Source organism: Neomonachus schauinslandi, chromosome 1 (genome assembly GCF_002201575.2).
Source record: "Neomonachus schauinslandi chromosome 1, ASM220157v2, whole genome shotgun sequence".
Lineage (NCBI taxonomy): Eukaryota > Metazoa > Chordata > Mammalia > Carnivora > Phocidae > Neomonachus > Neomonachus schauinslandi.
Genome location: NC_058403.1, coordinates 180,871,711 through 180,879,652, shown reverse-complemented (window position 1 = coordinate 180,879,652; position 7,942 = coordinate 180,871,711).

The following is a 7,942-nucleotide window of genomic DNA, read 5'->3' as shown; positions in this document are numbered from 1 at the left end:
AAGGAAGGAAGGAAGGAAGGAAGGAAGGAAGGAAGGAAGGAAGGAAGACAAACAGAAACCTTCTGTATTTGTCAAGAGAATAGTGACCACTTGCAAAATCACGGAGTAAATATGGTTCTTTGTACTCTGCCAAATAACAGAGCTAGAGAGATTCTTATAACTCAGATCATATGTTCCTCTGCTCAAAACCATCCAAGTGGCTTTCTGTCTCACCATTAAAAGTCAAGGTTCTTATACTGACATATGGTAGTTTGCACTTTGTCAGTTTGGTGAGGCTGGAACTACTTTCTCCAAAATCCTCTTCCCTGAATGGTTCTGGGTTAGATTGACCAAAGAGAAATTTGTTTGAGATTTGGAAGGCAGGAGTGCAAGAGTGGTCATTACTCTTGGAAGGTCTTTGCAGTCAAATATGGTAAATGACAAACACAGATGTGCCTAGCAGGCTCTAGGTGTTTCTTACTCTCTTCTGCTGCATGTCTAGCTCATCCTGGCTACTCATCAACAACTGTCTGAAGCCCATCTTCAGATGCTTGTCTGTGGACACACAGAGATGGCGGCTATGTCAGTCTACAGCTTTCTGTAGACTACTCTGCCAGCTCTTCATAGTCCCATCCCAACAGCTGGATGTGCCTGGCTCTTAGATCCCCCTTCCAAGCTCTGGCTTATTCACCTTCACCAGCTCTGGTTAGTGACTCTTCGCTGACATCCAATTACCTCTTCCAGGCTGTTACTTCCACAGCTCCTCCCACAATTGTATAAAGTCTAATTCCCATAAAAAGCCCTGTTCCAAAATCCCCATAATGGTTCTGCTTCCCTGACTGAATCTTGACTGATGTAATCTATAAAGCCCAAAGAGATGTGGCCACACTTGGTGCTTCCTCTGTGTAGAACGTTCTTTCTTCAGATAGTCATAGGGCTCAGTTCCTTACTTCCTTCAGATCACTGTTCAAATATAAGCTTAGAGTGGCATTCCTGATATAAAATAAGAACTCTTACTCCACTCCCCTCATGGCTCTATCTCCCTTACTTTGTTGTTTCCCTTTGTAATACTTCTCATCACTTTTCATGTTATTTATGTATTTACTACATGCCTTCCCACAAGCAATTGATACCTAGGGTCAACCTGGGTGTCTAGAAGGTCCTTGGATATGAAAATACTCATATCTTGATTTTTATTACCCTCTAATCGAAATTTAGCATTTCCTTCCACTATGAGTATAGGAGTAAATCCCATGGTTTAGTGGGGCCTGTGACTTTTTGTCAAGAAAAGTCATAGATGTGTTTTACCACATTATAGTTGTCAACAATATCTTAATATCATTTATTCTCATTTATCATTTATGCTCATCACTTTGAAATTATGGTAGTCATTAGGGTCGCAGTGAGATGACATGTGAGTGAAGCCTTCTTGTCCGGAGATGCTCACAAGACACAGCCAGCCAATTATAGAGAAGCTCTGTGCCTGGTTGTCATTCAGCCACCAAATAGTGAAATCATGGCTTCTTATATCAGTGACCCAGTCATCTCATTGCTTTCTAGTATTTCCTACTTACAATGTTAGTCAATACATAGAAAGAGTTGTTTCTACCATTTGTTAAAATTTTATAAGACTGGAAAGTCCTGTTAAAAACGCAACAATAGGCTCCAAATGGAGTCACTTATGCTAAACCCCATGCCACCAACCTAAGAGCTAACTTAATTACAATTTCAGCTCTCCCAAAAATGGAATCTTAAATTAGTCCATCAGGAACCACCTGATCAGCATAGTTAGGTAATCTGCCTACTAGACCCCTGCTATCCCCTAAAGGAAGTGACCTTGCAACAATCAACCTGCTTTTTTGCCTAGTATAACTTCCTTGTTCCTGCTCCCTTCTACCTATAAAAGTCTTTCATTTTGTACAGCTCCTTGGAGCTCCTTTCTATCTGCTAGATGAGATGCTGCCTGCTTCATGAATCATTGAATAAAGCCAATAAGATCTTTAAACTTTACTTGGTTGAATTTAAAAAAATTTTTTTTTAAAAATTTTATTTATTTTTTTGACAGAGAGAGACACAGCAAGAGAGGGAACACAAGGAAGGGGAGTGGGGGAGGGAGAAGCAGGCCTCCCACAGAGCAGGGAGCCCGACGTGGGGCTTGATCCCAGGACCCTGGGATCATGACCTGAGCCGAAGGCAGACGCTTAATGACTGAGCCACCCAGGCACCCCTACTTGGTTGAATTTTGTTTTTTAACTATTCAGATGAGAATTCTTAATTATTTATAAGGCCGCATGGCCTTTTGTAACAGGACTAGGCATGCAGTCTGGGAATAAAGATAAGTTTAAACATAGTGGATGGTTGAGATAATTATTGAATTGTGTTACTTAAAGTAATTTATTGCTGATAGACCATGCAGTAATGTGGGGTCAAGCACAGTGTTGCAAGTTACTGAAATTCAATACAATTGTTTTTCTTTGAATTCTATGTATTTTATTCTATACAGTTGAAAATACTATTTTGAGAAGGGATCCATAGACTTTACAAAAGTTGCCATGGGGTCCCTGGCACAAGAGGTTAAAATCCTACACAAGAATGTTAACTACAAGAAGGTATAGACTTTCTCTTTTGTTCATTGTGACTGTTCATTTCTTTTGCTTTGAAATCTACCACTTGGTGAGACTTGATTAATTTCAAGAATAACCTAAGGCCAGATAGAATTCTGTTATTAGTATCCTCTCCACACCTTGATATCTACCCCCTTGCTTTTCCTGAGGGCTGCCCTTCCCTTTATTCACTATTGGTGGCATAATCACAAAAGGAATTGCATCCTTTGGAAGTCAGTGGAAACAACATTCCTGAAGATCCTGCCCACAGGTAAGGGCTTTTCAGGACATAATGTCAGACCTTCAAGACAGCCCTGGGGAAAAAAAAAAAAAAAAACCTTAACAAAATACCCTAACAACAAGAAAGAACCCAGTAATAACTCATACTTTGGGGATTTCCATGTTGCTTTTTCCCCCAGTGAAAGAAACACAACATTGTATTCTAAATCAGCATTTTCACTGTTTTAAGAACATTGACTCAAACTACCTTGTGTCATACAGGTCTCAAAAATTCCGAGATGACAAATTTTTCTCTGCTGAAGACCTGTGGCACCAGAAGAAGGCTCTTAGGGCCCCTAGTGTTCTAGTTTTTGGATAAGAAACTTGCGAACACTTCTCATATTAAGAGAAAAAGCCCTGAGAAAAAAACTGCAGTTTTTAGCACTGTGGTTCATTTTAATGAATGTAACCAAGATACACAAATCAAATAGCACAGCTACAACATGGCATGAGTGGTAACCCCATCACCACTCCGTCTGTGTGCAAACTTTCTAAGGCGCTTCCAAACCTGCTCCCTCATTTGGCTTCCCAACAACCAAAAGACATGGACTGAGCAGTTCCAAACAGATCAGAAGAACCCAGTTATGGACCACTTTCTTACACCATACACAGGAATAAACACAAAATGGATTAAAAACCTAAATGTGAGATTTGAAATCCTAAAAAGCCAAGGAAAGAGCATAGGCAGTAGTTTCTCTAACAGCAGACATAGCAACATTTTTCAAGATATGTCTCCTGAGGCAAGGGAAACAAAAAGCAAAAGTAAACTATTGGGACTACATCAAAATAAAAAGCTTCTGCACAGCAAAGGAAACAATCCACAAAACTAAAAGACAACATATTGAATGGGAAAAGATATTTGCAAATGACATATCCGATAAAGGATTAGTATCTAAAATATATAAAGAACTTATACCATTCAACACCAAAAAAACAAACAGTCTGATTAAAAATGGGCAAAAGACATGAACAGACATTTCTTCAAAGAAGACATGCAGATGGCCAACAGACACATGAAAAGACGCTCAGCATCACTCATCATCAGTGAAATGCAAATCAAAACCACAATGAGATATCACCTCACACCTGTCAGAATGGCTAAAATCAACAACACAAGAAACAACAGGTGTTGGATAGAATGTAGAGAGAAAAAGAATCCTTGTGCACTATTGGTGAGAAGGCAAACTGGTGCAGCCACAGTAGAAAACAGTATGGAGGCTCCTCAAAAAATTAAAAATAGAACTACCATATAATCTAGTAATTCCACTAATGGGTATTTACCCAAAGAACATGAAAACACTAACTCAAAAAGACATATGCACTCCTACATTTATTGCAGTATTATTTACAATAGCCAAACCATGGAAACAGCCCAAGTGTCCAACTATAGATGAATGGATAAAGAAGATATGGCAGGGCGCCTGGGTGGCTCAGATGGTTGGGCGTCTGCCTTCGGCTCAGGTCATGATCCCAGGGTCCTGGGATCGAGTCCCGCATCGGGCTCTCTGCTCCTTGGGAGCCTGCTTCTCCCTCTGCCTCTGTCTCTCATGAATAAATAACTAAAATCTTTAAAAAAAAAAAAAAAAAAAAAAAGAAGATATGGCATACACACACACACACACACACACACTCACTCACTATGGAATATTACTCAGTAATAACAAAGAATGAAATTGTGTCATTTGCAATAACATGGCAGGATCTAGAGGGTACAATGCTAAGTGAAATAATTCAGTCAGAGAAAGACAAATACCATATGATTTTACTCCTATGTGGAATTTAAGAAACAAAACAAATGAAGAAAAAAGAGACAAATGACAAAACAGTCTCTTAAATACAAGAGAACAAACTTGTGGCTGCCAGAGGGGAGGTAGGGGGGAGGATGGGTGAAATAGGTGAAGCGAATAAAGAGTACATTTATCATGATGAGCACCAGGTGTTGCATGGAAGTGTTGAATCACTCTATTGCACACCTGATACTAATATAACACTGTATGTTACCTATACAGGAATTAAAATAGAAAGTATTAAGTACTAAAAAAAATAAATAAAAAATTAAAAAGTATTAAGTACTACCTTTAAAAGTAAAACTAAACTTTTTTATTTCTTTATTGACTTTGTGTAGAGGAAAATGAAAATTAATGCTTTCCCATGTCTCTCTATAATAAAAAAGGATATATTAAATTGGAAAATAAGCCAGTTATTGCATAACCCCAGTTTCTTATGATGGGACAAAACGATGAGAAAGGGACTTTTCTAAGAGAATTACATTAAATCTGATAAATATCTGATTAGTAGTATTCTGATACCTGATTAATAGCTTTCCTAAGCTATTATTACTTCTAGGCAGAGTGCTTGTTGCTATACAAACATCCCATTTGAATTTTCCCACCTCCCTAAGAGATCAATATTAGGGGTACTGAAGCTCAAGGGGGTTGGGTGTTTGACAAGGTCATACTCTTTCCATCATAACGTGCTGCTCTAGAGCTCACAGAATTTCCCAGACTTCCCATTTCATACCATCTTCATGATTCTATTATTTGTTTAAATTGGCTGGCTTAAAAAATTATATACATGTAGTTAAAAGGGAAACTTTGCATTGTTGCTGGTAATCAACCACTTGTGATAGGTTGAAGGTAACTGTAAAAATAAATGCAATGGAAACAGGACAGTGTTAGCACATTTTAGCAAGCTGTGGTTGCCAGTAGAAGTTCTTTTGTTTTTTTAAAGTTTTAATTTTTTAAAGGTTTTTATTTAAGTAATCTCTACACCCTATGTGGGGCTCGAACTCACGACCCCGAGATCAAGAGTTGCACGCTCCTCTAACTGAGCCAGCCAGGCGTCCCGAGTTGTCACTAAAAAGTTCTGAGCCTGAAGATGACTCTGCTAATCAGGGAGCTAACAAGTGCTGGAGATAAGCCATAATAAGATGTAATTAATGTATTAGTTTGCCAAGGCTACCATACACAGTATCAAAGCCTTGGTGGCTTAAATAACAGAAATTTAATTTCTCACAATTCTGGAGGCAAGAAGTCCAAGACAAAGGTATTGGTGGGGATGATTCCTTCTGAGGCTTATCTTGGCTTGTTTGTGGCCATCTTCTCCCTGTATTCTTTTTTTTTTTTTTTTTTAAAGATTTATTTATTTATTTGACAGAGAGAGAGATAGCAAGAGCAGGAACACAAGCAGGGGGAGTGGGAGAGGGAGAAGCAGGCTTCCTGCTGAGCAGGGAGCCCAATGCAGGGCTCGATCCCAGGACCCTGGGATCATGACCTGAGCCGAAGGCAGATGCTTAACGACTGAGCCACCCAGGCGCCCATTCTTCCTGTGTTCTTACGTGGTCTTCCCTTTGTACTATATGTATCCAAACCTCGTCTTGTGATAAGGACACCAGTCATATTGGATTAGGGCCCACTCTAATGACTTCATTTTAACTTAATTACCTCTTCAAAGACCCTATTTCCAAATTCAGTCACATTCTGAGGTACCTGTGGGGATAGGAGTTCAAATTATGAATTTTGGAGTGACACTATTTAGCCCATAACAATTAGGACCAAAATGAGATCTTTTCCTTGGATCATGAGAAGGGTTGAAACAAAAGTGAAAAGAACTTTCTCACTACATGATTCAATGTAATTATCATGACCCGGAATCATCTAAAATCATCTCCTGAACCACCAGTGGTACTCATCCCATGTGTTGGAGAACATGATACAGCGTGCTCTATTGTAGATATCTTTGTCAGATGCTGTGGGTAGATTGTCCTGGCCCATGCTGGATGACACCTGAAATTTTTGTAGAGTTCTTTTGTGCACAGCTGGCTTCTGAACTTAGGCTGAGGGCTTTATGTGACCCACAGGAGCCTGCTTGGCTAGATTGCAGGAGGTACGGGCCTGAGTGCAAGGAGGTCATTTCCCTAGGAATGAGGAGGTGGTAGATACTCCTGCTTTGTTATGATTTGTAGGGCTGATTTCAAGGGTTTTACACAGTCCCTTGAAGATTCTCCAGCAAAACTGAGCCCCAGTTACCCAGAGCAGCAACCTGCTCATTCACATGCCCTGATTACCGTTCTTCTCTTTTCTGTCTCATTCCTCTACTCCCTCACTGTGCTGCCTAGGATTTCCTCTCCAGATTAACTACTTTCACCTAAATCCTTTTCTTTCAGTCTGCTTTTAGAGAATGTAACCAAAGAGTATATATATGGTTTGCCATCTAAAAAAATGAATAAGTAAATAAAGAAATAACACAAAACAAAGCTATCCACTTGCTCTCATTTCTGGATAATCAACCCAAATCCTACATTGCTTTTTCTTAGAACAGTGAGGTGAATGGAGATGTAGAAACAGGCATGGAGATGGAATGACCTCCTAGAAAGTTCAAGAACCAAGAGTTTCTAACTCAAACCTTGATCATCTTCTTTGATGAGTCCATCTCCCTTCTCATTCTGGAAAATTGAAATGTGATGCTTAGCATGGCCTTAGAAACCACAGTGGGTGTGCTGAATTTTTCTTTCCTTTCTGGTCCTTAGACAATTTGGGAGATAATTTGATTACGCCTTAACTTTCTTTTATAGATTAGACTGGTTGGAAGTGGATTTTCTGATGATAAACATAAAAGAAGAAAAAAAAAAAACCCTTTGCCAGGAAAGGCGGAATAACCTGATTGATCATTTTTTTTAAAGATTTTATTTATTTATTTATTTGAGAGAGAGAGAATGAGAGAGAACACATGAGAGGGGATAGGGTCAGAGGGCAAAGCAGACTTCCTGCCGAGCAGGGAGCCCAAGGCGGGACTCGATCCAGGGACTCCAGGATCACGACCTGAGCCGAAGGCAGTCGCTTAACCAACTGAGCCACCCAGGCACCCCTGATTGATCATTTTACTTAGAACTGAAGAGGTTTGCTGAGGATGTGTAGACTTGACTTCAGAGCACAATATAAACAGAATTTCACATGCTGACAGAACATTCTCTGCAGAAATTGTGTACCAAGTGTCTTACTAGATCCACAAATAAAGTGACAAACCATATGAACTCATGGAGGCTTATGATTCCCATACAGCTTTTATAAAAAAAAAAAAAA